This window comes from Cynocephalus volans, chromosome 5 (genome assembly GCF_027409185.1).
Source record: "Cynocephalus volans isolate mCynVol1 chromosome 5, mCynVol1.pri, whole genome shotgun sequence".
NCBI classification, from domain to species: domain Eukaryota; kingdom Metazoa; phylum Chordata; class Mammalia; order Dermoptera; family Cynocephalidae; genus Cynocephalus; species Cynocephalus volans.
This window is the reverse complement of record NC_084464.1, coordinates 22,154,871-22,170,132: the sequence shown is the minus strand read 5'-3', so window position 1 is coordinate 22,170,132 and position 15,262 is coordinate 22,154,871. Positions and strand designations below refer to the sequence as shown.

At 43.6% G+C, this 15,262-nt stretch overlaps 1 long non-coding RNA gene across 1 annotated transcript; it reads left to right on the top strand.

Annotated features, from left to right (window-relative positions):
* Positions 1–7,914: 7,914 nt before the first annotated feature.
* On the top strand, positions 7,915–13,632 carry LOC134378475 (uncharacterized). The gene is made up of 4 exons (XR_010023648.1): positions 7,915–8,290; positions 9,060–9,134; positions 9,453–9,529; positions 10,503–13,632. It is a non-coding gene; the product is annotated as an uncharacterized LOC134378475 (long non-coding RNA).
* Positions 13,633–15,262: the final 1,630 nt, after the last annotated feature.

Here is a 15,262-nt window from a genome sequence, read left to right as displayed (position 1 = left end):
AGCTCACATGTGGATGTGCTGCCCAAGTGTCTACATCAATATCTGCATCTTCTCTTCCCCCTGACACTGATCTCCTGACCCTGACCACACTCTGCACCCTCAGCACCAGCTGAGCATCCCCATGGAGGCTCCAGCCCCGAGTGTGAGCGGGATGCTCTGCACACCGCCTGCTCTGGCTCAGCACGGGCTCTGGGGGTGTGGGCAGGGCTGGATGGGAGGGGGTGGGAATGGATTCTCTCTGGGCTCCCTCTGCTCTCCAGCCTCTCACACACCCCACAGTGCCTGTGGCCCCATCCCCAGCTCATCTTGACTCTTTTTCCTGCAGGGAAAGCCCTGAGCCCTCAGCCCTGTAGCAGGAATCATAAGATGTGTGGCAGCCAGAGTTCTGCCAGCTCCCCCATCCACAGGTCCCCGCAGACCACACACAGTTCTGTGGAGATGGAAGCCCCTCCATCTGCACCCAAACCCCACTCACCATTTTAGCTGCTCCAGGGGTCCGCCATCCCCGTGACAATCCAAAAGGATTTTTCCATACCTAGAGGAGGCCAGGAGGGTATCACATCCACCATATGGTGGCACTACCTTCTTCTCATGTCTACTGTAACTGTCTGACCTCTGACTAGAATGGACGCCCAGGAGGACAGGGAATGTAGTCTCCTTGGTTCATTAGAATATGGCCAGTGCCCAGAAAGTGACTGCACATAGTGTTGCTTCACATATGTTTGTTGAAGCAATAAACCCCAACCAATGCCTTCCAAGATATCTGGGTGCATCTGTAGCCCTCTGCCGGCCCCTAGTCTCTGTGCTTTGAATACACCCAGAAGCCTGCAAATAGAAACTCAAATTTCCTGTAAAAATGTGAAAACAGGGAAGCCCAAGTCAACGAGGTCAGTGAGGGTGTGACAGAGACTTCATCGTGGGGGGGCAGGAATCCTGAATGAGGACGACCGTGGCCCCTCCAGCAGACCTTTCCACAGGGCTGGACTCAGGAGCAGCACTTTCCATGGGGGACCCACTGGAGCCTGTTCCTGTTACCACCCACTGAACACAGGTGGAAACTGAGGCTCAGAGGGGTGTGGTGACAGTCCCAAGACTCACAGCTGGGAGGCAGCCGAGTGGCACTGTGCGATTGAGGGGCAGAGTGCTCACCTGAGGAAAAGCAGATCCAGCACCTGCTGGGGAGCGGCAAAGCTCCTATAGTTTGAAAGAAAAGTGTGGACGTAGGAATGGTTGCCATCCAGGGCAGCGGGCAGCAGGAGTGCCACACGCTTCTGCACCATGTCTGTTGGGAAAGGCCACACCATGTGGGTAGCATCTGGGCTCAGCGAAGAGTTGTCTCCACTCTAGGACAGGACAGGGGAGAGATATACAGTGACAGCACCGTGAACACCCAGGACGGAAGGGGCTGGAGGCCAGTCTTAACCCCAGGGAGGACATGAGAAGACAGCCTGAGGGCCCAGGGTTCATGTACAGGGTGGTGGTTGCCACCCCCACAGTCCCCTTTCACCCTCTGGCCATGACCTGAGGTGTGAACACACCAGGACCAGCAGGTTTATAAACACCCCACCCTCTGCCCCTGCCCAGGGAGGGTGTCCCATGTCCCCATTCCCCACACAGTCAGGAGGAGGGTGTGTGGTCACCCAGGGAGGCTCACAGTGCTGGCCTGGCCTGGCCCACCCTCCCCTGGGACACCTGACTTTACCTTTGGGGACCTCCTGCCAAAAGGCCACAGGAGCCCAGGGTGAGGGCTGAACCAGCGCCGGAAGCAGCGGACAAGCCTCTCAGCACAGGGCTTCCTGGGGCTACTGCCCTGGGACCTCGGGATACAGCACAACATCTCACTCTGCCTGTGGCCAAGTGAGCTGGGGAAGGGGCTGTGTATAGAATGTGGGTGCCAGGTTACCGAGTTCCGAGTTCTGTTGGGGTCTGTCGTCAAGCAAGTGAGGTCACTTCCTGGTACCTCAATTCCTGAACCCCTCCTCTGTGTACAAGACCGCAATTGCCCCTCTGGGTACCTGACTGCTGACCCTCCTTCCCCATGAACTCTCTCTATTGCCCACACTTCCACCATCACTGCCTGACCACACCCCTGTGCAAGGCCTGGGTGCAGCCAAGGTCACAGCTCGGAGGAGATACATGTAGGTTCAGCCCCGGCTCCTGCTTCTTATCACTTATGTGACCCTGGATAAGCCACTTGACTCTCAGGACCTCCCCAGTCTCCCCTTCTGCACAGTGGTGATCATTCTAGCATCTCCTTCCTAGGGATGTCATCAAGCATGTGTGAGAAAACATCTGTAAAACCTATTGCCAGTGTAACATGTAGCTAATGAACAAGACTAGAGATAACATCCATGACGGTGTGGAAGTTAGCATGGAATATGACTAACGACAGGCCTGCGTCCTGTCATATAATCTTGAAAATGTTGCTTTTGCTCTAGGCCTGTTTTCCCCGTTTGCACCATTCAAGGGTTGGAATTTCATGCATTCACATACTGCTTTCCTCCACAAAACCTTACACTGGCTTCATGTGTATTTCGGTTTGTACTCGAGTGCCACATCTCTGTCTGTGTGGTGGGAGATTCCTCAGTGGCTCCCAGTGGCCCCCACCATCTGCTGCACATATCCTCATGGAATCCCCTGCCCGGGAGTGGGGACTGGACTTAGTGACTCACTTCTAACCAATAGAAAATCAAAAGTGAGAAGATGTCACTTTCAAGATGTCATTGTAACGTGCCTGTTACTCGAGTCTTGTGCTCTGTCTCCTCTGCTCTCTCTCCAAGTATCTACCATATGGCAAGCATGGTGCCGAGAGCTGGACAAAGAGCTGATACAGCTGCACCCTGGTTTGGGAGATGATCCCAACATAAGGAAAAAGAGAAGACGTGCTGTTGGGTGGCTGCCATTCTAAGAGAGGAAAGGGTAAAGTGAGACAGGAGGCCATCAGATTATTCTAGATTAGGAAGCTATCTGAAGGTGGTAGGAAATGAACACCATGTCCAGAGATGAACCAGAGGCGTTTGGTCCATTAAGATGATGGCAACATGTAACTTCTGTATAAGATACACTAAGAAATACTACTCACAAATTTAAATCCTATTTTCAAAATCATCGAATGACAGGGATGAGTGCTCATGTTCAATGCAAACATAACTAGAATTGAGGAAGATTCCATTTTTGGAATAACTTTATATCTACATTAGATGAAAGTATGCAGATACATTCAGCAATTCTTTTCAAATTGTATAAAATATCCATTGTGGACATAATCAGGGTTCCACCCACATACTTTGACTTCATACCCCATTTTCTTTACACCAGACACACATCGCTGTGATGTAGATCTGTTGGTCTCAACGCTTTCCCAACCCACAGCCTACTGGTCCTGGGAGATAGCAACTGTGTCACTGTTTTGTGCCCAGAAGCCAGGGCCTGACACTGGGCTCCATAAATACCAAGAATGTATCTTGGTGTGAAATCTAGCCCATTAAAAACCTAGTGTGGGTTGTGTAACTAAAATCCTGTATTCCTCATTTGTATTGTTTTCTACATTTTTTTTTTAACTTTGAAAGCACATTTCACTTTTATTATTGGGTAAACGATTTGTGCTCTGGGCTTAGAATACTCTATAATAAAAATGATTATTTTGGCAGAGATTGCAGGTGGAGAAAGAACCAGGGAGGGGTTACATTTTCATAAATTTTTGAGTTAAGAATTAAGTCTTGGAAGACAGCATGCCTGGAAAAAGCTTGAGACAAAACTCTGAGACTTAATTTGACTATTTCTACTTCAATTGAAAGAAGTTAGTGATTTTTTTTTGAAAAGAGCCAGAAAGTAAATATTTTAGGATTTGTAGTATACATATGATCTCAGCCATAACTACTCAATTCTGCCAAGATAGCCTGTCAGCAGACAGACCTAAACACAAACAAAAGCATAAGCCAGTGAGCAGGATTGTGTTCCAACTGAACTTTATTAATGGATGCTGGACTTTGAATTTCATGTAATTTTTACATGCTATGTAATGTTACTCTTCTTTTGATTTCTTCCTCACCATTTAAAAATGTAAATGGACCATCCAAAAATAGGTAGGAAGCTGGATTCAGCCAACAGATAGTTCACTCACACCTGGTATATAGAACAATTAAAATAAAAACACAATTTTGTCCTAATCTATATTTTTTTTATCCAAAAACATATGAATTGCAAAATATTAACTATTATACTCTATATACTCTTTTAGGATAGAAATTAATAAAATATATTTTTAAAGTACATGAAACATAAGATGGCTTTAGTTACCATAAAATTTTAACGTAAATATTAATACCTACTTTTCTTGTTTGTTTCTGTGTGAGGTGTTTTTGTTATTTACACTAATGGAACTATAGGAAATTGTCCTAGGTCAGTTCAAAGGGAGAGAAATTTTCAATCCCACCCATGTTTAGCACTCTTTGAAGCGCTTAATGCTCAGTTAATTAGTGGCCGCCGGATGGAGAAGGCTATTTCTTCGTGCGCGTTGGTGTGTGTGCATGGTTGGGAGAGTGAGAGATGATGTTATGTGTCAGAACTCTCCGTGTCCCTTTTAGATGCCACTAGCTCATTCACTGTGGGTAATGGACCGTGAGATACTTATGTGTCTTCTGCCTGGCTTCATGCTTGATGCTTCTGATCAGACACAGCATTTCATTTCCAATATCACAGGTGACAGAGTAAATGCAGAATGTTTTGCTGCAAATATTAAAAGATCCAGAGAAGAAAAGATAGTTCTACCCCTAAGTATGGATTAAAAACAATTGAAAACAAATGGCTATTTTCAATTCTTTGGTCTTGTTTAAGTTTTATATGTTTGATATCTGTTAGTTATCACCTCCACATATCTAGGGATTATTTGCCTAGGCTGCCAAAAAGGAAAAAAGGAAGAGATATAGAAAATAGGCTGCTAAGGATTTAATCCAGCTTCATTGTGAAACCATAATACTAAAAGTGAACTTTTCACAAAATGTTCATTGATAGTTTTATCTGATAAATACCCACTTGAAATAATAAACTGATAAATCATCACAATAGGAAAAGAACTTCAATCATCTATGCCAGCCTTCTAGACTACAATTATTAATTAATCGTTTATGGAACAAAAGCTCCTAAAGGTGGCTTTTAAAATTTTATTTTCTATTGAAAGATTGCACTGAATTGAGGTGGAAGTCTGAAGCCTAGGAAAGAATACATTCATTTTGTGCTTTTGATTGACTCTGAAATTTTTTAACCCTCTTACCTAGAGGAAGAGTGCCAGTGTATTTTCCCCAATCATCTGTTCAGAAAATTCCACACATCCTGCAAACTGTACTTGAGAGAAACTACAAAGTTTTAGAAATCACAGACAAAAACCCCAACCCAAAATAAAACAGAAAAATGCTATTATTAACATAAAGCAAAAATTATTAATGCATTCATTAATTGCTTCAGGATGCCTCCCCACCCCACCTCTTACACACAACCACCCCCCAAACTCCAAGCTTTCTTCTGTATCATATTTGAATTTTCTTTTTCCAGGAAAAGCAGAGTATTCTGAGTGTGCCCATAGTTAGAATAGAAGCTTCAATTGTTTTCCCCTGTGGCAAGTTGACAAACAAGAGCGTTGCTTTCTCCTGTCTGCTGTAGATGTCTCCATGGGAGCACTGTTTGTGCAGAGAGCACACTTTCCAAGTTTGCCAGAGCAGATCTGTTCATCACCAGCCAGAAGGGCTGCCAAAGCAATATGCTTATGTTCTACATAATGCAGGAACTGGCTAATAGCTAAAAATAATTTATAAAAAGAATATTTGCCCCTAAAATGTTACGAATACCTGTGGTGAATGGGAAGTTGTTTTCTTTTGTATTTACTATGTTTTATCTAATAAAAGGAGGAATCATAAGCAATCAGAACATTATGCATGCAAAAGGCTGTTTGACCTTCGCCAGTTCTATTTTCTTTCTTCTCCCGCACATTCGTTGCCTTTTAAAATTTCTCCCCTTGCTTTCTTCTCCATTTCCTTCACCAGTTTCCCTTTCCTAGTTCTCTCTTCTTTATTTGGTCTTTTATCTTTCCTGTACTCTCCTCTTATTCTTCTGTCCATTTCATACTCTCTTGGGATGAACAATGGCTTCTGGCTGAGGCGTGGCTGTAAGAAGGGGACATTTTAGAGCTAATGTATCTCATTAAAGACAACATAGCAACAGAAGAAAGAGACAAGTACAGGCCTCCTCGTGGCTAGGATTTCTTCCTTCTCCCAACAGTGTGGTTCATTGAAGTAGCTCCACAGCCTCATTAAGGTAATTTTTGTAATATTTCTATCCCTAATTTCTTTTCTTCATGAAAAGATGAAATTTCTTTTGAGTTCTTTGGGTTCTCCTATTTTCCCCAATATTTGCTGGCAGTGGAAATCCTATAAATCAGTATAAAGTTCTGACAATTCTGCATGCCACCAGTTACGTGTAATGGTTTTGAGCTGCAAGCATGATTCTTTTTAACTAGGCTTTAACTTTAGTGGAATTTGAATTTGACAGTCCCAATTCATGTGTTTCAACGTTTGAGCAAAACAGCCGTCTTTGAGTTCTAATGGAATGAACATAAAAAAATTAACCTTTTGCCACAAAAACACCCTATTCCAGGCAAAAGCTTTCATGCTGTTTTGAATCAGTTCTATGTAATTACAGTAGAATGAATAGTTCTAATATAACTCGTAGAGTGATGAAGGAGGTTATGGGAAAAGGATGTAAACCCAGGCTTCCTTACTTATTCTGTGAAGTGCCATCAGTAAGTATGGGATATTGACCTTGAACTCAATTCCATTATCACATTTTAAAAAATATTAGTTGTAATCTGTTAGACATTCACCGTATACCTATAAATAATGAGGCACTTGTGGCAAATGCTTGAGATTTTTCATTGCAATTATTTTTAACTTGTAATTTTTGAACTAACTTGTCAATTTAAAAAAACATCTTCGGTTAACCATCAATAGTCAACAAGCTTTTCATAAATCTTTCCCTTATATGTTTGGAAAAGAGAAAACATGTATAGGAATAAAATGTTTAGTTCTTAAATATTTAATATTTCCTTTTGACAATATTAAATCTGTTAACGCCATTGGCCAACTATCAATCGCTGAGTGTACAAAACCTGGCTCAATAAAATATATTTGCATATAATTTGCTTAAATATATATATATTTTTTGACCGGTAAGGGGAACGCTACCCTCCGCACGGTGTGGTCTGCACCAGGCTCAGCCAGTGAGTGCAGCGGCCATCCCTATATGGGATCCGAACCCGCGGCCTTGGCGCTATCAGCGCTGCACTCTCCCAAGTGAGCCACGGGGCCGGCCCCCAAATGCTTAAATTTTATTTATTTATTTTTTGTTGTTGTTTGTTTTTGTTTTTGTGACAGGTAAGGGGATCGTAACCCTTGGCTTGGTGTCGCCGGCACCACGCTCAGCCAGTGAGCGCAGCGGCCATCCCTATATGGGATCCGAACCCGCGGCCTCGGCGCTCCGCCGCTGCACTCCCAGCGCCGCACTCTCCCGAGTGAGCCACGGGGCCGGCACCAAAATGCTTAAATTTTAAAGTTTATTTAAAAACCTTTATTCTTTTTTTAAAAAATATGTGTCTGTACCACTCGGTTGTAGCTTTTTTAGTAAAGTAGTTTTTGGAGCGATCTTTGGTCCACACTGGAACGTTCTTACGAGTCACTTGTGCTGGCACTTCCATCAGCACTGGTGGCCTCCACTCCGGCCTGGCCCGGCTCACGAGCCCTCCTGCCAGGCCGAACTCAAACTCTGCGTTGCCGGTGGGACCGGCGCTGGTCGCCCCGTCTGCGCCCCGACTGGTGACGGCGGAGGCGGGGATTTTTCGCCCCAAGCCCCGCCCCGTGCCCCGCCCCCGGGACGCCGCGCGCGTGCCGCCGTTTCCGGCGAGACCTTGAACCCGGCCTGGGGGGTCGCACCCGCTTGTCCGTCTGCGCAGACGTTCGGGAGAGCGGCTCGGGGACCTGAGAAGTGTCGTCATCGTATTTTAGGTCAGTTTTGCCCTTTAGGAGTTACTTAGAGGCTTCTCTGCCGCCTGCTTTGCGTCCCCCGATCTGGGCGGGGCGTGGGGCCGCGTCGCCGGTGCTTTTGTCGCCGCTCGTTGTCCGCGTCCGTGGAGTGGGTTTGAATCCTGCGGGAACCCTGAGCTCCGGAGGCGGGTGCTTAGCCGCGGAGCGCGGTGCTGATGTGTGTCCTGGAGGTTTTATTGCTCCGTGTCTTGAAAAACAAGGTAAGTGCCGCTTTGAATTCACGCCCCTGGGCACGACTCCAAGGCCCTCGCCCACCCCCAGTTTTTATGGAAACTTAATTCTTTAAACAGAGCAAAAGGGGCGTGCGTTACTTTCAATCTTGTTGGACTCCCTGATACAACATACGTTTTAAAAGAAAACAGTTTCTTTTCCAAGGGTGCGGTGTCACGTGCAACTATGACTAGGGTTTCCCTGTAGTAGTTTGTCCTCACCTCCCCCTTTCCCAGTCTAACTGTGATTTGGATGCAGAAGGTTCTAATGGTTTACAAATGTTGAGTATTTTAATAATTTCATTCTTGGAGCAGGGGTGAAAAGCAGCACCTCTATTCCCCCCTAAAGAGACACTAAAATAGTTGATTTAAAGGCACAGGAGTATTCACTTTCCGATGTAGTAATAACTTGGGTAACTGGGGAAAGGGTTAATACGTCGCCTTTCCAGAGCTGGTCGTTGAATCTTGCTCAGTTTCCCGTGGGCCTTTGTTACTAGAACTGAGGGCGTTACAAAAATGGTTGGTATCTGTTCAGTATTTACCACGGGCCAAGCACTTTCACATATTACCACGCTTGAATGCTAACAACAGCCCCAGGAAATTGGTACCATGGTTATCATGGTGCAATGAAGGAAACCAGGGTTTAGAGAGGGTGGGTAGCTTGCCCGTTACTTCTTAGCTACTAAGGGCTAGAGCTGGAACTCGGACCCACTTCTTTCTGACTGTTCGAGAGCTGTGCTTTTAACCACCTTTGATCTAGCTGCAGGTGCAGGCCTGGGGAAGTCTCCTGTCTGGACAGTGGGAAGAGAGCAACGCAGAAGGACACCGGCTCACTGTAAGTGCACAGTAAACGGGAACAGAGTAGCCAGGAGCTTCTCAAATCCAGAGTTCCTTTCCCCAGCTGAAAACAGCTTTGAGAGCAAACTGCCTCGGGCAGCATGGGGTGTGGGAGGAACACTGGACAGGCCGCTGGGGACTTGGGTTTGCGTTCCAGCCCTGCCACTGACTAGTCATCCAGCCTCTGTAGGCTTTGTTTTCATTTGTAGGGTGATAGGATATGTCTGGAATGATGATTTTTTTTATCCCATCCTATGATTATGTGGTTTGCTTTTAAACCATGACTGGCACTGATTTCTTGCTCTTGCCTTTTCAGAGTGCCTTTACATTGGTTTGGCTTTAGCTGTGCAGCACTGATTGCTTCTGGTGGGATCATTGGCTATGCAAAAGCAGGTAAGGTTTTGTAGGTTCTTAGCCTCTTGGAGAGAGTCCTCAGGGTCCCCAAAGAGCAGTCCCACTTGAGTCAAGTTTGCCATAGGCCGTCCAGCTTGAGCGCAGGGTTGGTTGTCAGTCCTGTAGCTTCTCCTGCACTCACGTGTGGTTATCTGGTCGAGCCAAGCCAGGCTTCTTGTCCAGTCACTTGTTTTTGCCTCTTTATCTAAAGATAGGCGGAGGTGGTAGTGAGTTATTATCACTGACTGCCATATATTAGCCTGGACCCTAAAGTGCCATCTCTGGGCTCTTCAAGTAGGAGGAAACCTCTAATCTTCACATACTCGTTTTTTGAAGTCTCCTCATTAAACTAGGTAGAGGCGTGTCAGTAAATGTGCTTGTATCTACCTCCTCCACCCCCATCCTTATCTGCATCCCCACCCCAATATGCAGTAGGGGTATGTCATGCACTCTGAAATGATCACTCTAATTGCAGCATGGAGAATGAATTGGAAAGATCCAAGATCAGAGGCAGATAGTCTAAAACCATGAGGCCGAGACAGGACAGGGGCCACAAGGATGAAGTGATATAGACAGATTTGAGGGATATTTAGGAAATAGAATGAACAGACCTGGTTACTGATTGAATGTAGGAACCAAGTGGCAGTGATTAGTTAAGGATGACACTCAGAAATCTCAACACTTTCAGAACACGAGCATGACAACAGAAAAAATGGCAAAGGTCAGACAGTGAGAATTCAGAAACACAAATGGCAGAATAAAAATAGACGTATGAGAATTATTATTCATGTGAGTTGTAATTAAAGATATCTACATTTAAAAGGAATATAATTTATCTATCAAATTGTATGTATTAGATTAATATTCAGAAATAGTAAATTATTTTTAAGGCTCAATTTTAGGAGTGTGTGTCATCTGGACGTACAGTTAAATGAGTGGTCATTTATCATTCTACGTTTATTCTATCTGATAGATTCAACTAAGAAGTCTTGATTGGCCACCTACTATGTGCAGGAACCATGATAAGAGCCAAGGATATAAAGTTGCATAAGAACCTTTCCTTTCTCAGTACAGTGAAGACACCTGTATTTTTTTTTTTTTTTAATGGTGGTTGTTATTCTGAGTTCTGGAGATACAAGAATGAAAAGACCTGTTCCTACTCAACAACAATGACAAAACCCAATTAAAGAATAGGGAAGTGACTTGAAATAGACATTCTCCAAGGAAGACATACAAACTAACAAGCTGGTTAAAGGGCAGTATCATTAAGCAGCTATCAGCACAGGGGCTACAAGAGGACAATGGAGGGGCAAGTAAATCAGACTTGGAGGAAGGGAAGAAATTTCAGAAAAGATTATACTGCAGCCAAGGTTTTTTTTAAATTTTGGTTCTGAGGTAAACATGAAGAAGGATGTTAGCCATTCTACTGCAGAAACTAGGCAGTGATACAAAAACAACTGTTTTTCGCTAAACTCTCCAGTCTATAGACTTCTCCAACTGGGCAAATCAAGACTCTGCTGACAGAGAGATTTCTCCTAGAGAGCATGCAGGGGTATAGGTGCACGGCCATCCAGTGGCAAGATGGGGGGTGCCAATCAATTGTTTTTCATGTGCTCCTTCTAAGCCACTACTGGAAGATTTGGAGGCTTTTGAGGGGAAGGAAATGACCCAAAGTTAATCAATGATGGTGGCCAAAAGAGATGGGCAGAAGTTTTGTTTAACGCCCCCCAAGGAGAGATGCCACCTATATTGCATATGTGTTTTTCTAAGGAGCACTAACTAATATTTGTGCAAGTCTGTGTAAGTATACTCTGTGATGTTCGCACAATGATGAAATCACCTAATGATGCATTTGTCAGAATATGTCCCCAAGGTTAAGCATCATATGACTATACTTAAAAGTAGTAAAGATGGTAAATTTTGTGTTCCATGGATTTTACCACAGTTTTTTTTTAAAAAGACCTGTCCTCTATCTTCGGACTGCTTATATTTCTGTGCTAGTAAGGTGACTTACCAATCCTCCATCCAAGGTCTTTCACCGCTCTTCTGTTTAGATGCTTCATCCCCACATAGGTGAGATGTCTTCTGTGTGGAAGAAGGTTTTCTGCCTCTTCCATAAACATGCTTCTTTAATTTACAGATCAGAGACCAGAGGCTTAGTGAAGGAGACTTGCTCAGTGTCAGAAAATTACCACAGAGCCCAGGAAGGCCCCGATGCTCACTTGAAAGCATTGTTCTTTTTCATCTGGAAGGGGCCTTTGATTACACTGTCCTCAGCACTCATAGAGCCATCAGCTCAGACAAACGCACTGGCAGTCAGTGCCAGGCAAAATAGCATGATCTTACTCCAGGACCAAACTCATCAGGGCCTTCCTCCTAGCTCTTATGTTCAGACAAAGCAGGTCTCCAGGAAGAATGTCTCATTCCCCAAATCCTCTTACCGTCTCCTTGAGATGGAGTTCAAGAGCTCTCTTGGCTGTGCATCCCCACCCCAGCCTTTATGCTGGTGGTAGCAGAGTCAGAAGAGAGCCACCACCTTCTCTTCTTGAGTCTTCACCTCTTCTTTGAGCAAGTTGCTCAGAAATACTCAGAACCACTTAGGCTCAGAGTTAGAAACAGAGATGGGTCTTCCTCCTTCTTTGAATAATGATATCCAGAAGTGGTCCATCTTAGAGGGCTTGAGTGCCACCAAGATACAGGCAGGAAAGGGGGGAAAGAGAGAAAGACAGGGGGGAGGGAGAGATAAAGAGAGAGCCAACGTGAGCTTTGGAAATGAGCTAGTAATTTACAAACTCTGCATCATCTCCATCTGCCTCTCTCTGGGAGTTTCCTAAATGGATAAAACAATAAGATGGTGAAACTGTTGAGCTGTTCCTTCCACAGCCTCGCTGGCCAGGCTGACTCCAAGTGTTTCAGACAGATGTGCACCAGGGCCTCCCTGTCAGCAGGAGTCCTTAATGCCTTGTGCCCTGACATTTGGAATGCAGCCAGAGTCGGGTTTATTGGTACTTTGTAGGTCACTTTGGTTCTTGTATTTTTAGATTTACTAACAGAAATAGCTCCTATTGTTATCCCTGCACTCTTTATGGATGGCACCTTATCATGGTGTGGAAGAAAGAAAATAATCTGGGATCTGGTCAGAGTCCTGGGTTTGTGATATGATGTGCTGGTTCTAAGGCCTCATTAAGCACGTTATTCCGCCCTTTGAAGACATAATGTGTGTATTGTAAAGTAGATATATTGGTAATGATTGCCTCAAAGGGTCGTTGTAGAAATGAAATGAAGCAATCTATAGACTGTACATTGCTGTGCAGCTACTATACAAGCCAGAGGTGAAAACGTGGTCATCATACCAAATCCAGTCTGCTCTATGCCTTGCTTAGCCTGTACACTTTAAAACCATTTGTATGCCTTTAGACCAGCTTGTAATCTCCAGATGCCACAGTCCCCACTTCTCTATATTGCCTCACACCCAGCCTACTGTCTACTACCAACCTCATCTGGAAAGTTTGAGTCTGAGACCCAGACATCGAACCTTAAAGGCAGGCAGCATTCAGTAATTCAGAAGAGGCATCTTACCTGCAGCCAGCAGATCCAGAAGTGGGACTGTGTGAGCACAAGAAGAGTCTTCAGTCTGAGGCAGCCTCAGACTCACTGGGCTAATAACAGTGATATAAAAAGTTAAGAGTAGTAAGTTATGAGTTTGCAATGACAAAGAAAATGCTCCTGTAGACTGGCTTGCCACTATCTTTATAATGACAGTACACTATATATGACACATTGCTACAATTAGAGGTTTGTTTGGCCTATACAGTACTGGCACTAAAATATATAAATCAATAAAACATTAGTCCATGCTAGAAAGCCCAGAAATAGAACTTAGCATACATAGGAATTTAGTATCCAATAAAGGTGGCATTTCTAGCTGGTGGGGAGATGATGGATTTATTTCCTAAATAACACTAGGGTAATTTTTTTAACTGTTTGTAGAAATACAGTGGCTTTACATTGTACTCTTCACACTATAAACCAACATAAACTGCAAATGGATAAAAGTATTAAAATTTTATATTAAAAAATAAAAGATCCAGAAGAAAATATAAGTGAATGTTCTCATCTGTTTTCATGTAGAAAACCCACTTCTAAATATAAAAGTAAAAGAAGAAACTGTAAAGAAAAACAAATTATAAGCTCAACTACATGAACATTTAAGTATTTCTAAAGATCTAAAGACATCACAAGCAAAATTAAGAGAAAACAACAAGCAGGAAAAGAGGGAGGGGGGGGAGAGAGAGAGAGAGAGAGAAAGAAACCCAGGACCAGGCACACAGTGATGAATAAAACACACAGGATCTCTACCTTCATGGAGTTTTCAACCCAGTGGGGAAGACAGACATTAAAATCAGGACCACCCCCAAATAAATCCTTATCAGTAGTGATAGGTCCCTCTGAAGCCAAAGAATGCGGAGTCGTACTGGGAGATCTGAAGTTTGATGGAACAGTTGAGGAAGGGCTTTCTGGAAAGTGTTATTTGTGCTGAGGGCTGCAAAGACATACGAGTGCGATGGAGGGCCGGGAGTAAAGGACTCAAGACGAGGGAAGACCTCTGTGCCGAATGTCAGAAGCAGCAAGAAAAGCAAAGAGTCTGGGGCACACATTGGAAGTGGAAAATCGAAGAGGAACTATTGGACAGGTAAGCAGGGATATGGAGGCTGACTTAAGAATTCTGTATTTTTAAATGTAATTACAGGGTAAGTCTTTGATTGATTCTTACAAATCAGCAGGACAAGCACTAGTACTTCAATAGGCAAGTGGACAAAGCACGTAATTCACAAAATAGGAAACAGAAGTGAATGTAGGAGAGACAGAAGGTAATTAAGTGACTGACTAGGGTGGAAAGAAGAGAAAGGGACTGCAAGTGGACGCAAGGGATGTTTTGGGATGAAGGAAATACTTTAAAGCTGGATTGTTGTGAGGGTTGCACAACTCTTGTAAATTTAATGAGAAATCATTGTACTGTACATTTAATATTTGTGCATTTTATGGTATGTAAATTATACCTCCATAGAGCTATTTTATTTTATTTTTATTTATTTATTTTTTTATTTTATTTTATTTTATTTTATTTTTTTAAATAGGTATGTTTTTTTTTTTTAAATTTTATTTTGTCGATATATATTGTAGCTGATTAATGCTCCCCATCAGACTTCATGAATACGACCCCAAAAGCACAGGGAACCAAAGGAAAAATAAACAAATGGGATTATATCAAACTAAAAAGCTTCTGCACAGCAAAAGAAACAATTAAAAGAGTTAAAAGACAACCAACAGAGTGGGAGAAAATATTTGCAAAATATACATCTGACAAAGGATTAATATCCAGAATATATAAGGAACTCAAACAACTGTACAAGAAGAAAACAAGCAACCCAATTAAAAAATGGGCAAAAGAGCTAAGTAGGCATTTCTCTAAGGAAGATATCCAAATGGCCAACAGACATATGAAAAAATGCTCAACATCACTCAGCATCCGGGAAATGCAAATCAAAACCACATTGAGATACCATCTAACCCCAGTTAGGATGGCTAAAATCCAAAAGACTATGAACGATAAATGCTGGCGAGGCTGCGGAGAAAAAGGAACTCTCATACATTGTTGGTGGGACTGCAAAATGGTGCAGCCTCTATGGAAAATGGTATGGAGGTTCCTCAAACAATTGCAGATAGATCTAC